Source organism: Dipodomys merriami, unplaced genomic scaffold, assembly GCF_024711535.1.
Source record: "Dipodomys merriami isolate MVZ:Mamm:240054 unplaced genomic scaffold, mDipMer1.0.p SCAF_181, whole genome shotgun sequence".
NCBI lineage: Eukaryota > Metazoa > Chordata > Mammalia > Rodentia > Heteromyidae > Dipodomys > Dipodomys merriami.
The window spans coordinates 955,041-981,221 of record NW_027203171.1 but is presented as its reverse complement, the minus strand read 5'-3'; the positions used below and the strand labels follow the sequence as shown (position 1 = coordinate 981,221).

The following is a 26,181-nucleotide window of genomic DNA, read 5'->3' as shown; positions in this document are numbered from 1 at the left end:
AAAAGTGTAGACAGTTAAGTCAGAACTTACTCCAAAAATATTCTAAGATTCTTTGATAAAATCAGATTGAGAGGTGGTAGATTCCATTTCAGTCAGTGCCTGAAATAGTTTCACAAAGCAAGAAGATTTTTCTTAATGGATTCTCTCTTAACTCTGCTGTAGCTTCTTAAATCTCATAGACAGGGAAAGATGACCAGTCTTACCCTTTTGAGAACCAGGTCTTCATTTTAGGTCTTCTTTATGTAACTTAGGAATTCCTCTTTTTCCATTTGGCAGCCACTTTTTTTCCCACTGTACTTGCAGTTGCTGTAACACAGCACCAATTTCCTTCCTGGAAGAAATGCCAACTTTTCTAATGTCAGGTCCGCTCAAAGGGAAGGGGGCAGGGACCACTTCTGCATCTGCGTGAGGAGACTGCGTTCACCCTGGTACTTCAGCAGCTCACATACTCTGGCATTTCCATCTGGCTCTCTGGAATCTACAATGAAGTTTTGATAGGGTTTCAATGGTTTTGAACGATCTGATGCTTTAACTAAGTCTTTCCTATTTTTAACTCTAAATAAGCCAATGTTTTTCCTCTTCTTGTGAAATCTTCAACTTCAAATCCCATTTTGTGACATCATCTTGTACTTTCCGCAGTGAGGCCAAGATGGTCCTTCGCTTTGCTGAGCAAGTATCAACATTTTCACTGACTTCACTATATTCTTATAAACTTGCAATTGTGGGTAAACCTTTATGAGGAGCCATATCAAGATCATAGATCAGGTGAAATAAGTCGTTTACACATTTACCAAAAAGAATTTTTTTCAGTTCTACCCAAATGCACTCTCCTGATAGTCCAGCCAAGCCTTTTGCATTTTCTGCGATTGCTTCCAAAGTCTCAGCATCATGTTTACCAGGTTTGTACACAATTCTGCCATCAAACCTGAAGTAGCTTAAAATCCGAAGTTAATCTTCTTGTATTCTTTGATGTGTTTGTCATACAAACCGTAACTTTCTTATTTTTTTAAAAACTTCATAGCCATTAAAGTAAACGAGTCAATAACCATCAAGGCCTAGAAACATGGAGTTTATAGTGAGGTCTCTGTGTTCGGCATCCTTCTGCTGGACAGTTGTGAATTCTACCTAGGCATGTCTTCTGTCAGTTGTGACATCTATCCAGTGTGGTAATTTCAAAATTGCCTTCACGAAGCATAGCCATGATGGTTCCCTGCTTCTCTCCTTTGTTGGTCATCTGAATGCCACCTGACAGAAATATCTCCTTTATTTTGGTTGGGGTGGCCAAATCGACATCTTGAAGTTTCACCCCATTTGGCAGATCCCTCACCGCTCCTCTTGCTGTTCTCAGCTCTTGATTCTCTTCCCCTAATAATTCTGTCAGACTCTTCAATCCTCCCATTAAATGGGACTGGAATCCTGGAGATTGCCGCTTCAAGACAGAGCCTTCTCTAGCCTTCGTCCTGTCCTGCCTGCCCAGGACCTAGCAGCCTCTGCATCCGGAGAAGTGGCCACACACATCTGCCAGTTGGGCACGTGGGCACATCGACCACACTTCCCTGCGTGCCCACCACACTTCCATGCGCACCCTCCACACCTCCCTGCGCGCCTACCACACTTCCCTGCGTGCCCACCACCCTTCCCTGTGTGCCTACCACACTTCCCTGCGCACCCACCACACTTCCCTGCAGGTGGGGATGAGATGTGATTTTATTCATCAACTGCCAGATGCTCACTTCCTTGTCTAGAGGTGGCTCAACCCCAGCCAAGCAAGAGGGCCAGGCCTTGAGTTCAAGCCCCACTCGCATCAAACATCAAGTAAAAAGAAAAAAAGTACATTTTCCTATCACTCTCGAAGTGCAGACTTTGGGGTGCCTTGGGGGGAGGAGGAGGGGAGCAGGACTCCAGAGAATAAACTAGATCTCCAAATCATTGCAGTCACCCCGCCTGGACCCAGAAGTCCTGCCCCCCCCAAAGAGACCTCACCGCACACAGGGGGCCCTGAGACAACCCTGGATCTGAGGATGCCACCCACCCATCTCAATGGGGGCAGGTGCTGGGGGAGTGGGAAGGCCCCCTCCCACCACGTGGATCAGGCAGATCTGACTCCCAATTGCTCAGAAACCCATCCTGGGCCCAACCTGCATGGTGCCCAGTGGACCCCTGCTCCCCCCCTTTCCTCTGTGAGAAAAACCCTCGGGCCATGTGCCAGGGGGCCTGCCAGGACCAGTCTCTTGCCCCGACCTTCCGGATCCCCCCCCCAAAGAGGCCGTGCATGGGGCACCAGGATGGGGGCCCACCGGCAAAGGCTTACCCCTGGACATCCTTGTCATTAGTCACTAGTCACTAGTCACAGAAGAGTAGAGCTGGTACAGTCATATCCAGAACACTGCATCTGATAATAATTGTTACTCGCTTATGTTCCTAGGATAGTATATTCACTTACATTGGTGCTTAATAATTAATTATTATTGAGTAAGAAGAAAGTTTCACTCTTGCCTGTCTTTTGGATTAACATTTTTATTTAGTTTTAAATTGTGTACATCAGAGAAAATAGGCAATAATTACCTTTCTGAATCTGGCTTGTTTTGTTTAATAGAATCTTCAGTTCTACCCAGATATCTGCAAATGACATAATTCCTTTCTTTGTGAGCTAGTAATTTTGCATCGTGAATACGTGCCACACTTTCTATTTTTATTAGCATCAATTGGTTGCACACTGTGTTCTCATTTTGAGTTGCCAAGTACACATAGACGGTGCCTTGATTAGACTCATCCTTCCATCATCCTTCCTCATCTTCCTATACTCTTCCCAACATAGCCTCCACAAGCTTCATTTTCACCCAGCTGCAAAAAAAATATTTTGACTATATTCACCCTCCTTCATCCTCATTAACCCTCTTCATTCCCAAATAGTTCTCACACCCCAGACAGTATATGCTTCACTTTTCTAACATTCATTTTTGTTAAAGTACATATTAATTATTCAAAGGTGATTACCATTGCATTTCACAGTGTACATACTGTACTTTATGTGATTAATCCCTTTACTTACTCTTGTTTTTTTCCAGTGTTCTACCCTCTATTTATTCATAGCTTTCAGTGAGTTTGGTTTTATTATCTCACTAACAGGTGCAATTGTATTTTGGCACTGTTCACTTTCTAGCATTCTCTTTTCTCCTTCTCACTTTTAACATTTTCACAATTGCAACAGGATAATTTATACATGCACACACATACACACATATGTGTTAAGAAGTTAGTGTTTTTGTGGGATATTTTTTTGTCTTGGTACTGGGGCTTCAACTCAGAGCCTGGGTGCTGTGCCTGAGTTTTTTGCTCAGGAATAGTACTCTACCACCTTAACCACAACTTACTTCTAGCCTTTAGGTTGTTGATTATTGATAAGAGTCTTCTGGACTTTGTTGCTTAGGCTGGCTTTGAACCATGAGCCTCATATCTCAGTCACCTGAGTAACAGTAATTACAGGTGTGAGCTACTAGTGCCTTGCAAAAGACAAGATTTTTAAAAATTAAGCTTCTGAAAGAAATAGAAGGGAAGTTTATCTATTTAAACTCACTTTAGGATATTTTCACCTATTTTTCTCTGGATGATTTTTGTTCAATTAGGAACAGTGTTTGATTTATATCAATTCAGAAGGCCAATGATATGTTCTGATAGCTTATATATAAAGTAAGAATAGTAAAGGTAGTCTAATACATCTGAACATTTTGTGGATGATCAGTGTTCATTATAATGGGACTGAACTTTGCTTCGAACCACCTGATATAAACCAGGCCTTCCAAATGCTGCATTATCCCTTTTAATTTTTTTCAGTTGTTTACCTTTCTGTTTCCTTTTCTGGAATTGTCTATTGCAGTGGGCTGCCTCACTTTGCCAAGTCTAAACTCCATAGGGTTAGAAGAGATTATATCTGCCTTCTGTCCTTAAAGCACACAGGAAACAAAGTCCTTCTGAAAAGTGCCTTCCAAAATTGTTTATATTTTTGGTGAATTTTTTTCTTTCCCTTACTAGATAGGTTGAATGCCCCAGGTAACCCTCTGACTGGATTTCTAATATTTACCACTTGTGGGACTTCTTTGGAGATGCATTTCCAAAACCAGTATCAAGGGATGTGTGGTACCCCAAATCTCCTGTGAAGTGATACTGTAAGAGGATCTTCAGGCTTTCTGGTTGTTGAAAGTCATTACTATTGATTGGCATGACTTCTATTTTCAGGTGGTATTGAGTTTTATGAATATGAATTTAACAACTTTTATACAACTTCAAGGGACCAGCCATTTTCCTTTGTAAAGTAGTCCAGAGCTTTCAGACAGTGATAAATCATCCAAAGGGATTAGCAGGTTTGAAAAGCAACATTTATTAGCTAACATGACTATTTGTTTTTCCACCCAGATTTCCTCTCCAAGAAAATTTATAGCCATGCCTCTCTGACTGAAATATCTCCCATAACAAAACTGGATCGAATATGCAGCCAATCCATTGCTTTTGCCTTCTTAATAACTAAATTGGATTGACTAGGTTGTTGATCTCATTGATTGTGTAGAAATCATTTAAGTTGGCTGGAAAGAGAAAAATAAAAAGCAATTAGGTTAGCAATTGTCTGAGTTTGTGATCACAGGAAAACATGAGTTGTGTTCTTTGCAGACTAACTTTGCCTTTATTGATGGACCTAATTGGGAAAGCTATTTCTTCTTTTGTTTTCCCTGAGAAAGGGGAATTGCATTACTGACAACAAAATACTTTTTTCTCTGAAAGGTTTTGTACTCTTTTGGATCTAGATTCTGAATCACAATAAATCATCAGTTTTAAACTTTCCTTTCAGAGAATAGATGCATTCTTGTCTAGGAAAATAAAAATTATTTTGGTCTCTAGCATACGAATAGAATAAAATCATCCTTAGGATTTAAAATCACTGAATTTCACTTTGTTGGAGTGTGAAGATATCATTATAACTAGTATTGTCTGTATATGCAGAGTTTAAATCCCTCCTTATTTAGGAAAATTTCTGGGGAATTCAGAAAATCAAATGATAGATATCTTAGACATTTCTGTTTCAAGATAAAGAATGGAGGAAAATTTATTATTGAGTAAACCAAGAAAAGATTTTAAAACCAGCTTAGTGTCCTTTCAATTAGGAATATTTCCCTTTGGTACTTGAGACTCAATCCAGGGCCTGGTACACGCCTCCAAACAAGCCCTCTTGCACTGAGTTATGTCCTTAGCTTTTAAAGCAGATTTAACAGTGAAGTTTTCTTCTCATTTTAAATATCTTTATTGTATTATCTAAAGGAGCTTTAGCTTTAAGATCTGTGCTATACCTTCTCTTTTTGTATTTTTTTAAAAAATATTGTAAAGATGATGTACAGAGGGGTTACAGTTACATGTGTAAGGTAATGAATACATTTCCTATCGAGCATTGTTACCCCCTCTTTTTCTCCTACTATCCCTTCCCTCCCTGACCTCTCAAGTTCTAAAGTTCATTTCCAACATAGTGTCTTGTACATCTCATTGTTAAAATGTGTCAGCCTGTATCCTTGTTTCAGTAGTTTATTATTTCCCTTCCCTTCCCCAACTTAGAAAAATGTATATACCAGATGCAGGGCACTGGAGTCTAATGAAGTGAAAACAGGGGTTATACCATGGGGGAAGAATATACAAAAGAAACAAAAAATCATATAGTACATTAAAAACATCAATGACAAAGATAAAACCTCTTGTGCCCTATCTTGTGGTTCACTTCACTTAACATCATCTTATATGGTCATATGTACATAGTTTTTAAGCTTTTCTCTTTATCTGATAAGATTATCCTAGATATATACTAGTTATCACAAATAAGGGAAACCATGGTAACTATATTACTTTGGGCCTGGCTTACTTCACTTAATATGATTTTTTCCAAGTCTTTCCATTTCCTAACAAATGGGGAGGTGTCATTCTTTCTGATGGAAGCATAGATTTCATATAGTTATATAGATAGATAGATATAGATTGATATAGATAGATATATCTATATATATCACATTGTCTTGATCCATTCATCTGCTGAGAGGCATCTGGGTTGGTTCCATATCTTATCTATGGTGAATAATGCTGTGATAAACATAGTTGTGCTGGTATCTTTAGTATGGCCTTGTTTGTGATCATTTGGGTAAATGCCTAGATGGGGGAATGCTGAATCATAGGGGAGCTTTATGTATTGTCTTTTGAGGAACCTCTCTTCTGTTTTCCACAATGGTTGAACAAGTTTACACTCCCCCCAACAGTGCAGTAGGGTTCCCTTTTGGCCACATCCCCTCCAGCATCTGTTGTTATTAGATTTCTTGATGATATCCATTCTAACCGGGGTGAATCAGTTTTGCATAGGAAATGGGTCCCATTGTTGAAGGGCAGACACAAAATGATTAATCATATAAGATGGTGTAGATTACCACCCCTTGGGCCACTACCTTTCCTGGGTCTTCTCTTGCTTTTGGTTTGGTAGCTGTGTTTGCTGCCTTCTGATTAGTATGTGCCTTGAGTCAGCCAACTTTATGCTACATTTGCTAATGGCTACCAAGCCTCTGTTATAAATTTTACTAATAAAAGTTGGAATTTTTGACAGTTGGCATTTAGAGACAGGAATACAAAGCTATCACCTTTCTTAAATTGGCCTTGGGCTATGAATAGTGGGTTCCATAAGTCTTAGAATGCATCATGTTTGAATTTCAGCACAAGCAGTAAGTGATGCTTCATGACTTTTGCCAAATGATTGTTTGTTGTGTGTCTCATGGAGTCATTGGCCTTTATTTAACCACTGCTCAGGAGAAAACCACATACTCTGCAATATAGGGGTTCATCTGGTGATCACCTTTGTAGAGAAGATGTCCTGGCATGCAACACTGAGCTCTACGTTCCAAAAGCTGATGGTTGACTAGGGTTGTGATTACTTCCACTACTGCTGCCTGTGCCTCTATCAGAAGGAACAATCATGGTGTCCAGGGCTTTGGGAGAATACTGCTATATACTGGATCTTGTGAAAAGCAGCCCCATGAGCTTTACTCCATGACTATAAAAGTATCTGGAGAGACTGTTGCCCTGTTGAGTATCTATAAAATGGGCTGCAAGAGACTGGATTCAGTTGAATGTTTCAACTTAAAATATGATGAATTAATTCAAGCAATGAATGCTTAGGGTCTCTGAGTTCATTTTTTGTAACTGAAGAGTATAGGAAGGATCACTTTATATGATCCTTTGTCATATAGTTTCAGAAGTTTCTGTCCATAGTCAGCTGTGGCCTTGAGATAAGGCAAATCATCAGGTATATGGAGCACCTGGTAGAAAGTTTGTAAAACTCCAGCTCAACAGAAAGAACCTGAGTGTGCTGGGTTCTCCTGTCATTCCAGCTACAACAGAGAAGCCTAAAACAGATGGATCACAGTCCAGGAATGTTGCCTGGATAGGAAGCCAGACTTTATGTAAAAAATATCAGTACAAGAAAAGAACTGGAGTCATCAGTTAGCAGTAGAGCACTTGCCTAGTAAGCTCCAGGTCAAGCTCAACCCCAGAACTGCCAGAAAAAAAACAACTAACAAACAGGAAAACAACAAATAATACTGTTAATGGGAAAGTAATATGAACAGATGAAGCACAAATGGCCAATTAATATATGAAAAAATACTACATTTGTACTCATCAGAGAAATGCAAATCTCACTACATTGAGATTCTATCACATTCCAGTGAGAAAGGCAAAAAATACTGATGACATTGTGGGGGATTGGGGTGAGAGGAGGCAGTAAAAGGGAAACTTCTTACACAATGAGTGGGGATGTAAATTAGTGTAGCCACCATAGAAGTGTAAATTGAGGTTCCTCAAAAACAGAATCAACATATGACTCAACTATACCACTGTTGGGCATATACCTAAAAGAATGTAAGTCTGCAAACAATAGAGATACCTGTGTTATATTAAAAAAAAACCAAGCTGTAGAATCCGCCTAGGTAACAATAAACCAAGGAATAGATAAAGGAACTGTAATATATATTCAAATATAATTGTATTCAGTCATAAAGAAAAATGAAATCTGTTTTTGCAGGAAAATGGTTGGAATTGGAGATGATTATATTAAGTAAAATAAGCCATGCTCAGAAAGATGAATATCACATTTTCTATTATATGTGGAATCCAGATTTAAAAGACAAAATGAAAACTCAGGTGGATTATTAGGAAAGAGGAAGTGGTACAGCTTAAAAGGATGAGGAAGACAAGGCAGGGGAATAGGGCAGGTAAACAGTATAAAATGTATTTGCATATAGAAATATATAAACAGACACATGTATATACACATGTTTACATACATATATCCTAAAAGATAATAAAAAGCATTTTATTTTTATAAAACGTACACCAAGAATTTTTTAAAGGGATATAAGTGTTAGCTTTTGTGTTAAAACTTTGGTACTGCCCCAAATCTTTTTTTTTCTTAAGAGCTAAATGTGCTGATGTCAGGGTGTCACATTTAGGGAAGGAAATGTAAAGTGGAAGCCAGAAAGTCAGAGAGATTTGCAGGTCTTAAAAATTGAAGTTGGAATGAGGGATGATAAGCCAAGGAAGGCTAGCAGCTTCTAGAAGCAGGAAACTATAAGGAAAGAGGTTTTCCATAAAAATCTCCCAGAAGAACAAACACTTTGAATATCTTGATTTTTAGTTCAGTGAAACTGATTTTGGACTTAGAACTACATGTTAACAGATTTGTGGAGGTTTCTAGCCACCAAGTGTGTGGTAATTTGTTATAGCAGCAATAGGAAATGAATACCAAAAAGCAGTCTGATCACATCTGAAAAGCCACACGACTAGACTACTACTGGCTTCCTGCTGCAGACTTGATCAAGCACCCCAATAACTTACACAACCAGATCTAATTCAACGAAAGGAGAAATGTCACATTTCCATTGTCCCCCAATCAACAATTGGAACTGTAATGAAGTATCTCACTATCACTGCACTTTTTTCTCCCTTGTCTGAAGTGCGGCAAAGGCAACAAAAACACCCCTGAACCAGTCAGCTTTCTGGACTTTAGGTAGAAATTTTCCCCCTTGCTCTACTTTGAAGCACAATAAAAACTCAAACTATGCACCTTTCCCTTGCTAAAGCTGCCCTGTTCATGACCAGCTGCCCTCTTCTCCCAAAAGGTCTCAGCATGTCTGATCAGCTTTTCATGTCCAAGGGTAAGTTGTGGAGTTATCCATTCCATCATCCTAACCCATCCAAAGGGGGCCAGAGAACACAAGAGCATCTCAGCTGACCAAGTAAAATCCTGTGGCACATTGTTAGAAGCATTTTGTCAAATGATTTCTTTAAGAGGCTGGAAATTTACATTAAACTAAGCCAGGACTTTTAAGGTGTTTCAGTGTATCCTCTCAGGCTCCTTCCAAAGGGTTTTACCTTTGTCATGAAGATTTGAAGACTGGGAAGTACTATGCCAAGATAACTTGGTTTCAAACCCAGGATTGTATGATAATCAAGGAAGATCAGGATATCACACAGATGATGTCAAGGAGCCTGCTTCAGAAAAATTGGCCTAGATTTGTGGGGCACAAGGGCCATCTTGGATGATACTCAAAAATGATCCAACATAAACTTTACATGTCAAGTAGACAAACTTGGGGCTCAAAGTATTTTTAAGTTTAACATCCTAAAAGAAAATTAAAAATTTCCCCTTTTCCTGCCACATTTTCTGTAGCATCAAAATGAATAAAAGTAGAAAAATTTCAAGTATGTGAGGAAATCTGTGTATGTTTGTGGGACTGTGATGGTGATGTGTGTGGATGTGTGTGTGTGTGTGTTTGTGAGAGAGAGAGAGCATGAGAGAGAGAGAGAGAACAGCAGGCTGTTAAAAGAGGAGAGAGAAAATTGTGCTTAAATAAAAATAAAAATGGTGGAATTTTATTGTAGGACATAAAGGTTCTGAACATACCAGCTAGGATGCCTTTTCCAAACTAAAAGTAAACATTTTCATAATACATTTTATATTCTTAAAGTCATTTGGTGGTATTTGCCTTTTTTGGAAGCTTGGTTGAAAGCGCAATTCATGTTAGAAATATAGATAGTAGAAAACCTGGAGGGAAATTTGGGCTCTACTGCAGGACGCTGTCCCTTTCAAAGCCTGCATCTTCTTTAAACCTGGGGAACATGTCTGCAGGTGGTGCATGACAGACCCTTCCTACTTGTGTCGACTAAAAGAATCTAGACAAAGGGAATATATGTGTTCTCCCTGATCCCTAAGAAACTTATCATTACTTTAAAACATTCCTTCTGTCATGACTTCATGACAGTCCTAACTGGAATGCAGATAAAGGAGAAATGAAGGCTGGATAGAAAATCCTTTCAAATTGCTCATCACTTGTGTTTGAGAAAACTTCTACTGACTTCTAGTGATCTTGACTCCTAAAGAGTCAAGTCTACTCACATGCACAGTTAATTCAATTTAAAATATACTTATTGAATGCCAGGTACCATGCTATGTTTGGACAATGTCCAGATCACTAAGAAATGTTCACAATGTCAATGCTGTCATAAAGTAATGAAACAGAGGTGCAAATAGATGACCTTACACAATAGCATAAATTCTAGCATAGACTGAACTATGCAGATATTTACGAATAAAAACTCTGAAACAAGTTAGTATCCATCAATACAACTGACACCATAGGAAGTCTCAACCACACTAATTGCTTGGAAGAGAAAAGATTTTGTTATTACCCCAGTTTTTAATTGCTGTATATAGATTCAATCTGACTCAACTTCTGGGTAGGATAAAATTCCATAAGCAAAAATATTTTTCAAATGCTCCACTTTTTCTGTTGGAACTTAGCGTGCTTCATTTATTTCTCAGTAATTTCAGTTAATTGCTTATGGAATGTCTTGAAAAATAAAAACAACAGAGCTGAAGATCAAGCAAGTTGTCACCCCCTCCCCGTTTTTTCTAATTCCAGTGGAGAATGTGTACAATTTCCCAGAAAATCCATGCTAATAAGGAAGGACATTTTTTAGAATGTTTTCTTTGGCTTAGTCTATTGGACATAACATTTAGTTGGATTGTTTTTGGGATTTCCTTTACATACAACTCTGGTAATTGAGATATGTTAGTCCTCCAAAGATCAGCTTCACTGTGGGTATGTTAACATAAGGCCTCGCCAATTGGAAAGTCTATGTATTGATTGTATTGGCTTGTACATAGACTAATACCATTTGCATTGGGAATGAAATGAATGTAGTTTAACCAGAACAAAGAGTACACAGGTACATCTCTGTTTTGTGACCAGTGATGAGTTTTTCATATATCCAGTCACTTGCTGCCAGTATTGTTTTTTATTGTGGAAACAATACTTATATTTCTTTCTTTGCTTTTGTTATGTTTATTAAACCTGATATTCCTATAACTAGGGATATTGATGCGGAAAAACTATTGGTTTGTTTGTTGAGAGAACATAAATTTCCAAAAAGAAAGCCTATGCATTTTTTTTTATTAAAAATAGTGCTTTTACAACAGCAGCATAATCTGCAGATGGTGCAGCTGATATGGCTATCTGGTTGGTTGTTAAAGAGTTTATTCTACATTAAATTGACTCCTGAGGGCTGCATCTTTCAGTGCCTTTATGACCACCAACCTTTCTTATTGAGAAGGTCAATAGGCCTGATATGAAGTCCTGTAAATCATCAAGTCCTCACTCTTTCTGCAATATCTAATATATCTCAGACCCTATGCCTTAAAAATTATAAACCACAGCACATACTGTATATCAACCAAATAAATCAGCTGCTATAAATATAGGTTTTCTTTTGGTTCTGGACAGATTCATCCCAGTGCATTTTACAAGCTTTAAATGCTTTTAGCTTGATAGGCAAGACCTCCTTTTCTATTTGAGTATCAGAGAGTTGAATACAGTCTATTTTCAATACTTCATATGCACAATTGACCCCACAGCACTCAAAATGGCTCCTGGAAATTGTAAAGAACAGAAATACAAGACAATAAATGTACTACTAACCACCATTTTGATGTGGATGATGACAAATGCTGAACATTTTTGGATTGTAGGAGAGGGGAAGATGAGAACTGTAAGAAATGGTATCCTGGCATTGAGTTTCTTTTTCACCTGGATGTTTATATATGGTGTAAAGAATCCATACTCTCTTTTCTCTGGGTAGTGCCTGGACTATTCTGTCCTCATTTGCTAGAGAAACTGGTTATTCGTTGAAATCTTTTAACACAGTATCAGAATAAAATAGATGCTTGGAAAAAAAATATAGATGATGGGAATAGGAATGTAGATCAGTGGTAAAATAAAAAACCTGGGATTCCATCCCCTGCACTAAAATGTTTGTTTGTGTGTGTGTGTGTGTGTGTGTGTGTGTGTGTGTGTGTGTGTGTGTGTGTGTGTGTGTGTATGTGTGTGTGTGAATAAATTAATTATCAGCATTAACTCGTTCTTAGTTCTTTGCGATTTCTTTGTTCTCTTATTGATTGAATAGTTAAAAGAAATTCTATATCATTCTTATGGCATTGTAATTCCTATCCAAACTTTTTCCAAGATAGTGTGCTCTGAGTGACCTTCCTTTTTTTGTTTGAGTATTATAAATTCACTTTTAAAGCTAGAAACGTAGTAACTCTGCTTACTGGATGCAAATAAAGAAACTAGGAAACATCAGAATTGCATAGAATAGCTATAGATCTTCAGAAGGCAAGGACTGTGATCCTAATTCTACTATAGACTAAGTATACGCCTTTTCTTTGGATTAAATATGTCTCGCTCTGTCTCTTTATATATATATATATATATATATATATATATATATAGAGAGAGAGAGAGAGAGAGAGAGAGAAAGAGATACAGAGATAGATATAGATAGATATCTATATTTATACAGATAGATATAGATATAGATAAAGATCTATCTGTATTTATCTATCTATATCTATCTATTTATCTATATAACTATCTATCAATCTATCTATCTATCTATCTATCTATCTATCTATCTATCTATCTATCTATCTATCTATATATATATATATATAGAGAGAGAGAGAGAGAGAGAGAGAGAGAGTGCAAGGTATTTCACTTCTTTACAGCGACAATCAGAGCCTTACACTCTCACTTAGCTTTTTCCCCTAAGACTAGTACTCTACCACTTGAGCCATGTCTTCACTTCCAGCTTTTTGGTATTAATGGGACATAAGGGTCTTCTGGACTTTCTTGATGGAGCTGGTTAAGATCCTCAGATCTTAACCTCCTGAGTAGCTAGGATTAAAGATAGGAGCCACAAGCATCCAGGTACATTAAATTTCTTAAACTTAGCTAAACCTACTTATTTTCAGATTCTATGTTTGTGAAGTTGCCCCTTTCTCAAATTTCTGTGTAACCTCTAAATTAATATCTATGGTGCTCTCATGGCTATTTGTGGACATAGGAGAGAGAAAACTATGATCTACCAGAAACATACATTTCTAGATGAGATTGAGCATGACGACACTCAGCCTTTTTGCTTGAGCTCTTATTCCACAAGCACCAGTTTTCTCAATGCCATAATTTTTGAATATTTCTTCTCTTTACCAGTGATTCCATGATTAAAATAGCCCCCCCCAAGTGTAGTGCTCAAGTATTGTTTTGTGTCTCTAAAGATGTTACATGCCCCCTGAAAAAATGTGAGATTAGTTTAAGATGCACACGAGTTTTACTTGGTGGCAGATTAGTTTAATCTGCACAGTAGTTAATTAATCAACAATATTCATAAAGTAAGGTATTTCTAAACAGAAACACATACAACAAAGATGTATAGTATTGATTGACAAAAACATGAGCAGAGGCTCTCAGGAATGTAATCCTGAATTTTTCCTAGGAGTGATTTTTTTCATGGAGACTTTATAGAACTGATCTACTGCCAACAAATTGGACTCTGTCATTGTGTTTTATTTTTACAGTACTTTATTAGCTCATCTCACAACTGTGAAGCATCACAACTAAATGAAGAAAACATATGCATTCCGTGCATTTAAGTACAAAAACTTTGATAAACTAAAAGTCTTATACATGTTCAGAAAGGTGTAAGAACAAAAGTCAAGGAAGTGTTCAGCAGGGTTAGTCTGAAGCCTCAAGAAGCCAGATCTTTAAAGCTTCCCTACATGCGTAAAGAAGCCCCCATCTCTCCAGAGCCCAGTGGCTACTTGCTTCCACCTTTTGAATCCCCTGTTTCTTCTTACCTATATAGAACCAACCTGGAACTGTACAAGGAAGAGATTCTGAAATATCAGTTCTCATCTTCTCCCATTAGACGTTAAAAAAGGAGGTGGTGAATATCTCTATACAAAGATTAATCTAGAAAAGGCATTAGTAGTAGTAATGAGTAAAAAGAAAATTATTGTTTTGCAACAGCAATAACAGAATATGGTGTGGCAGAAGGCAAGGTTCTGTTTTTTTTTTTTTTTTAATGCTAGCTACCATCACAAATTCAGTGCTTCTTTATGGAGATTCTTCTCTAAACACAAGAATAGATCCTTCAGGGCACAGGTCAGGATTTGCAAGAGCCAAGCTAGTTCTCCTTCTACACTTTTCTGGTGGTGTTTCATTTTCCATGGTCTCCAAACACAAGAAGGTGCCACAGAAGCTTCTTTGCTCAGACAGTAGAGTGAATTGACCCTTTGCTCCCTTCTTAGTGACAATTGGGCCCCATTTCTGTCCTGAGCGTGATGCCTGTGGAGAGAATCAGCAAGGACCATTTGCTCTCCTGAGAGTAGTCAGGATATACCAAAGTATCTGCCTTGATCAATACTTTATTCCACATACTTATTTGAATTTAAAATGGAAGACATGTTAGGGTTAGTGATGATGGAGACACTAGAGAGGGAGGGTTATTGTGAGTGGATAAAGCTTTGGACTGAGAATGATCAGGGCTGTGTTCTAGTTTCAGCTTTGAAAACTAATGTTAAAAAACCCACATGTTTTAAAAACAGAAATTGAAGTTCTGAAAGATGTTCTCTGGGGGATTTTGAATATTGCTTCTGAAAGATCACTTAATCCCATGGTTTGAATGTAGTTTATAATTCTACACTTTTCTTAAAAAAATAAGAAAGCTTTAAGGAAAACTTCCTCGGAGAAAGTAAGCAGGGATGGGATTTCCCCCGCACACACCCACATAGCCTTTTGGTATTTGTAGTAAGCTGTTAGATTCTGGCATAAATGAAACTTTGTTCAAATTTTAATTTTAAAAATTTTTAATTATTTCCAAAATTGGTGAGTGACTAGAAATGGTTTCCCCTGAGATTTCCTCCCTTAATTTAAAACTGTTTCAGAATTTAGAAGGAGAGCTCTACATCACTTGTGTGTTAAAAGTTCAATATGTGTTCACACCAGGTGTGCAGCCATGAGAAGTGTTGAGTTGGGCCTCATTCTTCCCATCATTCAGATGAAGGGCCACTGATCCCAGTACTTTCTCTTACAGGTTCCTAACTGTCTTCCTCTCATGGCTGATTATGTTTTTTTTAAATAGTTATCATCTATATATACTTATGTAAAGCTCTGTTTTAGAAAGGCTTCAGCATAGCTGATGAAAAGCAGTCAATCTGATTTCCATACTCTTATAAGGAATGGTAAAAGCAGCCTAGGAAGTGTTGACTATTTATGGAAAACAAAAGCTCTAAATTCTTTGACTTTCCAGACTTATCCTTTAATAGAAACTAATGCTGGAAATAGAAGTCAGCCCGTTAGCTAGAAACAATTCAAGGATTGAATTCAATAAAAACTCTCCTGGGTTTCTACATGAACACTATTGAATTTGGCTGCAAATGAGCAAAAAGCACCTTCAGATATGTTTTCTTTATCCTTCCCCATTGTAGAGTCCTTGATTTAGTTTATTAGACAATAATGGATCTCCACTGACTTACCCAACTGGTATGTTTAAATACCTATTTCATTTAAAGATAGGTATTCAAATGCCTATTTCATTAAAAATATGTACAAAAAAGAATATAACAGCTTGTTCAACCATCCTTCTTAATAGCTCCTTTGGAGTCTCTCTGTGCTCTCAGCTAAATCCAAACTTGCAGAATTTCATTACGAGAGAGTATTGAGTCAATTCAATTACCTTGGAATTTGTGGTGGTCTCTCATGTTATAGTTTCACCCAAGGGAACTACAAAATGCATTCATTTAAATTTTGCTAAATCCACACAAGACTTATCTTGATTAAGGAAATTTTGGAAGTGGGATCTGATCTGTTCTTTACTTTCTTAAATTGAGGCATAACATATGCATGTAATAAGAGTGTACACTCATTTTAAGTATATAGTTCAGTGATGTTCTACGTATGCAGACAACCATAACAATCACTCTGATGAAGATAGAGAGCCTTTCTAGCACCCCACAAGGTTTCCTGTGCTTTTAATCCAGTCAATACTCCCACCCCAGAGGTAAGGAATATAGGTAGAAGAATGACTTCTATCATGTTTGATTAGGTTCCGTTTGCCTGATCTTCAGCTTCATATAAATAGATCCTCTGCTATAGGCCCTGTGGCTTTCTCCCTCTCTCAGTATAAAATCTGTGAGATTCATCCACAATATTTCATATAGCAGCTTCTTTCCTTTTATTTCTGTTTAGTATCCTAGTATATGAATATATGAGAGCCCGTCTACCCAGGCCCTCGTTATAGGAGTTTTAGATAGTTTCCAGGAGGAGTTATTGTGAATTAAGGTTGCTATATGCACACTCTTCCCTTGAATGAAGGCTTGAGTGTAGAAAGCTAAGGCAGGCACAGTGTTAGATTTCCAAATAGTGCCAGCTTTCTAGTGTAATGTTCTAGTAAACTGACTGTAAGAGAGTTCAAATTGTTCCTCACTCTCACCAACATTTGGTATTGCCAATCCCTTTTGGTAAGTATAGCGAGCATGGTGAGGAATTGTGGTTTAACTCTGAATTTCTTTCAGGAAATATTTCCCTGGTAAGAATGTTCTTTAGTTTATCTCCATATCCATTGGCCATTTTAGCATCGTGTGTGTGTGTGTGTGTGTGTGTGTGTGTGTGTGTGTGTGTGTGTGTGTGTGTGTGTGTGTGTTGTTGTTGTTGTTGTTGCTGTTTTGTCAGTTGTGGGGCTTTGAACACTGTCTCAGGGCCTGAACTTTTTTGCACTAGACTAGTGCTCCATTTCCAGTTTTTGAGTGGTTATTGAAGGTACGTTCTCATGGGGACTTTTCTGCCTGCGCTGGCTTTGTACCACAATCCTCAGATCTCAGTCTCATGAATAGTTAGGATTATAGATGTGAGCCACCATCACCTGGCTTTTTAGAATCTTAAATATTTTTATTGTTTTTATGGTGATGTACAGAGGAGTTAACAGTTACCTAAGTCAGGTAGAGTACAACTCTATTTGGACAGTGTCTTACCCCTTAGCATGTGTGTGTGTGTGTGTGTGTGTGTGTGTGTGTGTGTGTGTGTGTGTGTGTGTGTGTGTGTGTGTGTGTGTGTGTGTGTGTGTGTGTGTGTGTGTCTGTGTTTTATCGGTCCTGGGGCTTGAACTTTGGGCCTGCCTGCTTGTTCCTTAGCTCTTCAGCTCAAGGCAAGTGCTTTACCACTTGAGCCACAGTGCCACTTCTGGTTTTCTGGTGTTTTTATTGAAGATAAAAGTCTCATGGACTTTCCTGCCTAGGCTAGCTTTGAACCATGATCCTGAGATCTCAGTCTCCTAAGTAGCTGGGATTATAGGCCTGAGCCACCAGTGCCCAGCCAGAATTTTTTTTTAAGTCTTTAAAGAAAACCAAAGTCTTTTCCTCATCAGACAAAGGAATACCAAACATTAAAAGTTTTCAGAGCAGGTAGGAGAAATATATTTGACTTAAAAAAATTTACTAAGCCAGGCACCAGTCGCTCACATCTGTAATCCTAGCTACTTAGGAGGCTGAGATCTGAGGATAGTGGTTCAGAGCCAGCCCAGGCAGGAAAGTCTGTGAGACTCTTATCTCCAATTAACCACCAAAAAGCTAGATGGGGTGCTATCGCTTAAGTGGTAGACTGTTAACCTTCAGCAAAATAGCTCAGGGACAGGACTCAGACCCTGAGTTCAAACTCCAAGAGTGGCACCAGAAAAATATATCTTACGTATGTATGTATTACAAATAAATTTTTATAGTCCATATGGCCTATCTTTTTTATAGTTTTAATGATACCTTTTGACAATGTTAAGTTCTTTAATGAAATGAAATGTATAATTTTCTTTTCATGCTAGTGCTTTTGGCACTATGGTAATGTACACACAGGACCTCACACTCAGCCTGCTCTGCTGGTGATCTATCACTTCTGCCACACCCGCAGTCAAGCTTGTGTTGCTTATTATGGACATACTCTTACATGCTTTTCTTCCCAGGCTGACCTTGAACTAGGATCCTCTGAAGATTAGCCTCCTGAATAGGGTCATAAACATGAGCCAGCTGTGCTCTGTTTAGGGATGTTTTTTGTGGCCTATTTTCAGAATTCCTTGCTTATTATAAAATGGATTTATTTTTGGTTTGGCTCCATGGATATTTTGCATATTTCATTCATGACAATAGCAACCAAGTGGCTAATTCATAAAGCCCTATTGGAGGAATCAATTCCTTGATTTATTTAAGAGGCAGGAGATTATTTTTGTATTCTCTTTTTAAAATTTTATTTTTTTTGTTGCTGTTGGTTATGGGGCTTGAACTCAGGACCTGGGTGCTGTCCCTGAGCTCTTTTTCTCAAGGTTAGTGTTCTACCACTTTGAACCACAGCTCCATTTCTGGTTTTCTGGTGATTAATTGGAGATGAGTGTCTTTGTGATCCTCAGTCTTAGCCTCTAGAATAGGTAGAATTACAGGCATGAGCCTCCAGCACCCAACATAATTTTTACTTTTTAAGTAATTTTACAAAGGGATTTCAACTCTATATGTCAATTTATGAGTACAGCACATCTGATCACTGTCACCACTGAGGAAGGGTATTTTTATAAGGACAATGACAGTTGCTGTAAATTGTTCATTTCCACAAGGGGTATAGTGATTACATTCATTGCTGACCATACACATTTATACACTATGAACTAATATATTTAGTTTTTGACCTTCAAACCTAAGTGGACTTTTTTTGTTACCCTGATATGACCACTAAAAATATTTCAGAATGTATGGATTGAGAGAGGAAGGAAAAATACATCCATTGTTAGTTGTAAGAAAGATGGTTAAGAAAGTTTTAAAACCAAAGAGGATTTCAGAGTGCTCCAATGAACTTCTTGTTGAGAATATAAATTAAAGGTATACACTTACCTAATTCCCCTCAATATGTGACCAATTGAATAGACTTGGATCATACATTAGAAGGCTATCTCCAAGGTTCAGAGGATAGGAAAAAGTGGAGGTCATAAACAACAGTCCTTTCCTTTCTGAAAATAGGAATATCTGAGGACCAGTTAGGGCTTGGCTTAGATGTGGCCAACAATGGGGCTTTGACAACAATACTTCTGGATCTTGACTTCATGAATTCTGGGCCACTTGTCTCCAAGTCATTATTAAATAACAAACAATGGAGTTAAGCTGGCTCTACTTATCATCTGTACTTTGCAGTTTCCATTTGCCTTTGCAGATGGATTCTCCATCCTTCCTTCTCATTGTTTCTTGCCATGTGCATCCTGGCTTTCTCCTGCCCTTTTTCTTTGGTTTGGCCAATGGGCAACACTATGAGGAAATCTGAGGGAAGAAAGATGATGAAAATAAAGGTAAATATTCTTTTCTTCAGATCGCTGAAGTTGGCTGTATCTGTGTGTTAAGTTCACAGCCCCTCAGGCGATCCTTTCCACATAGAATGACTCTGGGTTTTGCAAAGTCCTCTTTCTCCTTAAAGCACAGGATGCCTACAGTCTCCTCTAGCCATGTGTCTTGCAGCACTAAATTATCCCTGACCCTTCATACTGTCTTTATAAGTCCTTTTTCATAGTTCTGTTATTAAACATTTGCATTGACGGCTAATTTATGAGAGAAGAAATTAAAGCAGTAAATTATTTTACTGAGTTGGTTAAGGTTACACAGGTTACACTTTACACTGTTCTTCCAAGAAAACCCATGGTGTGAATCACAGGAACTCTGCCAGAGCGTTAGGAGGAGGATGGATGAACAGCCAGAGCAAAGAGGATTTAGAGCAGTGGAAATATTATGAATAATACTCTCATAGCAGATGCATGCCATCATATCCTTGTCCAAAAACTGTATAATATACAATATCAGGAATGAACCTTTCTCTGGAGGATAGTTTTGTGGTAGATTATTACCTTCCCAGGTAGGCGAGTCCCCGGGCTTGATCCCAATCACAGAAAAATAGATTGCTTTTTAAGAACAGAGTAAAATGTGGATATTAGATGATAATAATGTGTCAGTATAGATTCATCAATTGTTCAATCCCCAGGATGAGTACAAAAAATATATTCCAACCTTGCCTAAAAAATGTTAAATACCACTGATTCTTCGCAATAAGTAGTTTGAATAATGAGAGTTAAACAGTTGATAAAACATGCACACCTCCCCACCTTGCATTTTGTTCTATTTGCCACTGTAGTAAGATTATCTCTAGATTTGCTATCTTTATAAGTGCTCTATAAACATATGTTGAGTGAGTGATACTGATCCATTCAGTAAAAGAATGGCACTGCAATGAATTGCAAGTTACTGTATCATATATCATTAAAAATAAAAGTCCCATATATATGACACCTAAAAAATATGTTAAAAATTACTTCAATTAGGAAAGAAAGGGGGGTTGGGGGAAGGGTATGTGAGAGAAAAATGAAGGAGGGGGTAACAAGTTCAACAAGATATGTACTCACTATCTTATTTATGTAATTGTAACCTTTCTGTACATCACCTTGACAATAAAATTAAAAATTAAAAAATAGGAAAGAAAAATGTGAATCACCCAAATGATCAAATCTTTTATTTTTTCTATCTTTTCTAGACTTTGTCTTTTTTTGTACAGTCTTTTAAAACTTGCAGTTAAAGGTGTATGAGAGTTTTCTTTCTCTTAAGCTTGAAAATAGTGTATAAGATCCATTACCATTGTTAAATAGCCTAGTTACAGTTTTTTAATAAACGCATAAAATTTTATAAAATCTTTAATAACCCACATAATGGAAAATGATTGCTCTTTGCCCTAATGTCTGGTATTTAGTTTTTTTTCTGTGTTTTACTATTAGGACTATAACCTAAATGAATTGTTTCATGACATTCCTGTGTAAAAAAGGTCACATTTCTTTATTTTCCTAAATCAAATTAAATCTAGGTAGGGCTCCCACCTGTGAAGGTTAATGAGAAATCCAATTCCAGGTGTTTTTGAAACAGCTTCTACCTCTTCTATCAGTTTTATGAGAAACCCGGGGTTTATATTATTCAAAATTTGGGGAAGGACTCCTTATCCTCAGCTAGTGTTTGTGCTTTGACTTTTACCTTAACAAAGCAAAGCATCCTTGTTGTCTTGTACTTATAGTTGTTCCACTTGGTAGCAGGGATATCTGTTTGCAGAAGCCCTACCTATTTGTGGAAGCGGTTTCTTTTTTTGGTTGGCCTGGGGCTTGAACTCAGGGCCTCCCATTTGTTGCGTGGCTTTTCTAATCTAGGCTGGTGCTGTTACTCCACCCACATCTTTACTTCTAGCTTTTTGCGGGGTATTTGGAGAAAAGAGTCTCTCAGACTTTTCTGCCCCATTTGGCTTTGAATCCTGATCCCCAGCTCTCAGCCCCAGAGTAGCTAGGATTACAGGCCACCAGCACCCAGCCTGCTGGAACTGCCACCACCTCCCTTCTGCTTCCCTCAAAGTTGGTATCTGAATCTAAGGGACTATTTTCAACCTCATGCATTGTTTACTCACTTGGAGCTTCAACTCAGTCATGTACAGTTTTGTTCTGACTTCTTCTCAGAGTGTTCTGGGATCAAGTCCTTCCAGCAACTCATTTTCTCTCAGACAATTAAAATTTCTTTTTCTGCAATTCAAATCTTTCAACCCAAGGCTTCAGTGGAGGTTTGTTTTCCTTAGAGAAATGAAGAGTTCAACCCCTAGAACTTCATCCTATGCAGAGCCTAGAACTTACAATACAGAGACATGCCCTTTACGTAAAGCTCAGGATAGAAATTCAGGAATTCTACATCCTGCAAATATTCATACTTTAATTCATTGTCTCATGCTTAGAACTCAGTTCATTGTTCTGCCATGTAATGATGCTGCAATAACACGAAACATGCCACTTTTCCCTCAAGCAGTTTGATCATTGATTCAATTTTCATAAGTGCGTTAGTAGTCAATCCGAAAGTTAAAAGGTAACAAAAGGATCCAAAGAGATGAACCACAGATAAGGGACTTGTCACTTCAGTTAATGGCACAAGGAAAAAAAAATTAGGAAATTCTACTGGAGAGAAGAACAAAACATGACACTTATATTATTCAAGATAATTGGGAAAGGACTCACCCTCAGCTCTGACTATCCATTAAGTTACAAAGACACATTGTGTTTTATGATCCACCAAAGAGCAACAGTTACATTATCATGAAGACATCAGAGAACTGCCAAGAGAGCAAGTTAAATCAGGATAGACTCAAGAAAGAATTGAGACCTGAGTAGTGAGTTCCAAGTTTGGACTGCTTTCCCTTAACAGTGAGAGGTTGCTTTTTGTATAGAAGAGAAACATATCTTAAACCAAATGCTAGTGGCTCGTGCCTGGAATCCTAGTTACTCAGGAGGCTCATATTTGAGGACTGTAATTCAAAATCAGCCACAAAAAATGCTGAAGTGGAGCTTTGGTTCAAGTGGTAGAGCATTAGCTTTAAATAAACAATAACTTAGGAACAATGATCATGCTCAGACCCTTAGTACACACACACACACACACACACACACACACACACACACACACACACACACACACACACACACACACACACAGAAACTGAGATATGAGGATCATGGTTCCAAGCCAGCCCAGGCAGTAAAGTCTATGCACTCTTACCTCTTAGTTAACCACCAAAAAGCTGGAGGTCTGGCTCAAGTGATAGAGTACCAGTCTTGAATGAATTCTCTGAAAGACAGTACTCAAGTCCTGAGTTCAAGCCATAGTATTGGCAAGAAACACGAGTGTTAGAGCCTGACTATTGCTCTGGATAGCCAGAAAAGTAATAGAAATTTAAATTCAGATGTGGGAAGATGCCTGGAAATCCCTGGCTTTGAGCTCACAGCTAATAAAACTACAATTTAAATCAGAAGCAGACAGTCTTTGAAAGACTGAATTACTGCAAATAGTTTTTGTTTGGGGGTAAAAGAATGTCAAGTTCTTCAAAACAATTGGTAGAAGTCGCATGCATTCTCTGTAGAGAAAGATAATGGGATGTTCTCTTCCTCCTCCCAAACCTCCTCCTCCTCTTCTTATTTTGTGTTGGTACTGGGGCTTGAACTCAGAGCCTAGATGCTATCCCTTCACTTGTTTTGCTCATGGATGGTGCTCCACCACTTCAGTTGCAGCTTGACCTTTGGCTTTCTTAGTGATTAATTGGAAGTAAGAATTTCATAGACTTTGCTGCTTGTGCTGGTTTTGAATTGTGATCTTCATATTTCAGTCTCCTGTGTAGGATTACAGATGTGAGCCATTTGCACTGAGTTGTAATCTTTAAAACAGATTAGAAAAAAAATATCTGGTTGATAGTAGGAAAAATCAGCCTGCCAGGTAACAGTACAGCATGAAAGAAGGGAAATAACAAAATGTTGAAATAAGGATTCAGGATGACCCATTGTAACAAAAAGATGTACAAAAAACTATGTTGAAAATGAACTTTACAACTTTTCAGCTGGGGAGGCAGGAGTTGGGGAAGTGGGGAGGAAAGGGATGGTAGGGGAAAAACAAAGGAGCACGTAAAAATGCTCAGTAGGAAATAGACTTACTACCTTGCTCATGTAACTGTAACCCCTCTGTACAGTATCTTTACAATAAATATATGTATTTTAAAATTTAATAAACAACAAAGCTAGTTAAATAGGGCCTTTCAGTATTGAAGGAAAGTTTTTAAATATTTAAAAATATATACTTAAAATTAGTGACAAAATATTTATTTTTTCTTCCAGAGAATTGGAAATTTAAGTAAAGGACAAAGAACAAAACTCATGGAGAATAATTGGGGAACATATCATTATGCTTATTGAAGAGGAACATATTTCTTTAACAATATAATATTTGGGCACAAAAATATTCCAGCAATAAAGATTGATAAGCCAACAAAATTCAAATTAAGAATTAAAAAAATACAACTAAGCATGTAAAGTCACACACACACACACACACACACACACACACACACACACACACACACACACACACACTTGAGTGAGAGAAGGTATTTCCCAAACATAAAATTAACAGAGGAGTCCCACATATAAAATATACAAATAATTACATATTAATGAAGACAAATCCTGAACAGAAAATGGGGAAATAGAGTCATATTACTCTCCTTTGACTGTGATGTCATGCGAAGGTCCATGGCTTGGTCTTCAGCCGCTGATATTGAGAAGTGATAGAAATCTTTAAGATATGGACTACAGGTGGGAGGTTTAGGTCCTTGAAGTTGTGGACTCAAATGGGAGAATGGGAATCTTAACTCCTGTCTATCTCTCTCTTTGTTTCCTGGCAGCCCAAGTTGAGTAATGTGACCTATGCCATCATGCTCTGCTTTGCCACAGGCCCCAAAACAATGGAACCAGCTGGCCATGGATTGACACCTGGAATTGTGAGCCAGTATGAGCTTTTGCTTTTATCTTCTATCTTTATCTATCTCATATATTTATTTAACAAGAACGCTAGCATACATCATTCAAGTAAATATTTAAATGACAATATGATTCTGGGTGTGATGGTTCCTGACTGTAATCCCAGCACTTGGGAGTTGCAGAGTGGGCTATAAGGAAACCCTAGTTAACAACAACAGAAAACAAAAACTCCAAGCAGCAGCAACAAACCTGAACACCATTGTGAGACATATGAAAAGGTGTTCAACCTCACTAATCACCATACAAAAATGCAAATCAAATGACAAAATAATATCAATTAAGACCCCACAGGATGACGATAATGGCAAAGACTGACACTACTGAGGGTTGGTAAGGATATAGAATTTGGGGGAACACTCATATTTTTGGTGAAGTGTAATTTTATCTTATCCATAATGGACAAACACTTAAAAATGATCTAGTGAGGTGAAAGCTCTTGGTGTATTATGTGCTGTGTGGGGAGCTGAGGCAGCGGTGTGTGAGGTCAACTTCCAGCAGCTCAGGTAAACCTGATTCTTCAAGGAACTGTGTCAAATCAAAGCACTATTAGCCAGTTTCAAAAGGCATGAGAGCAGCAGAATTAACTCATGGAATAAGCTTGGAACACATACTCCAGCTTTCTCCTAGGCTGCTTTTGGAAGGACCATTACTGATTGATTTGGAAAAAAAAAAGAATTCTGGGAGCCAGTTACTAAATTGTTGATAGCCAGTTTTTATTTTTATTTTATTTATATTTTTTGTAGTAAAAATGTTGGCAGGAAAGTTAATTAGGGAAATAATACACTTTCCATAGAACTGAATGGTGAGAACAATTTCTAATAAAGTAAAAGTATTACAACAATATAGAGACATTCTTATTTTATGCCAATCCTGGGGCTTGAACTCAGGACCTGGGCACTGTCTATGAGTTTACTCTGACTTCTACTCAAAACAAACTTAGCAGATATACCCAGTGTCCTAAAACTGCTATTTATATCAACCATCTGAGATACTTCCCCCAAAGACTATTTTATTTCATCAATACAATCCTCTACCAGCAAAATCCTCCTAATAATCCACCAACCTTTAAATCTAAGATTGTTTACGGCAGCTAAGTACACAGAATTGTATTCCCCTTGTGAATAAATACACCTGGTCCAATAACAATTGTTAATATTAGATCTTCCTTCATACCCATGGAAAACACATTTGTGCTCTCCTGATTTAAACACTCTTAATTGTGGTACTTTTGGAGAAAGGTCTTTCTTTTTTTTTTTTCCTCAAGGTATCCTATTTCATTCTTTTACAGTAGATATTTTCCAGTCTCAACAATATTGATAT

General features: G+C 37.8%; 1 pseudogene; it reads right to left on the bottom strand.

Annotated features, from left to right (window-relative positions):
* Positions 1–227: 227 nt before the first annotated feature.
* On the bottom strand, positions 228–6,993 carry LOC138830036 (CCA tRNA nucleotidyltransferase 1, mitochondrial-like; annotated as a pseudogene).
* Between the last annotated feature and the right edge of the window lie 19,188 nt (positions 6,994–26,181).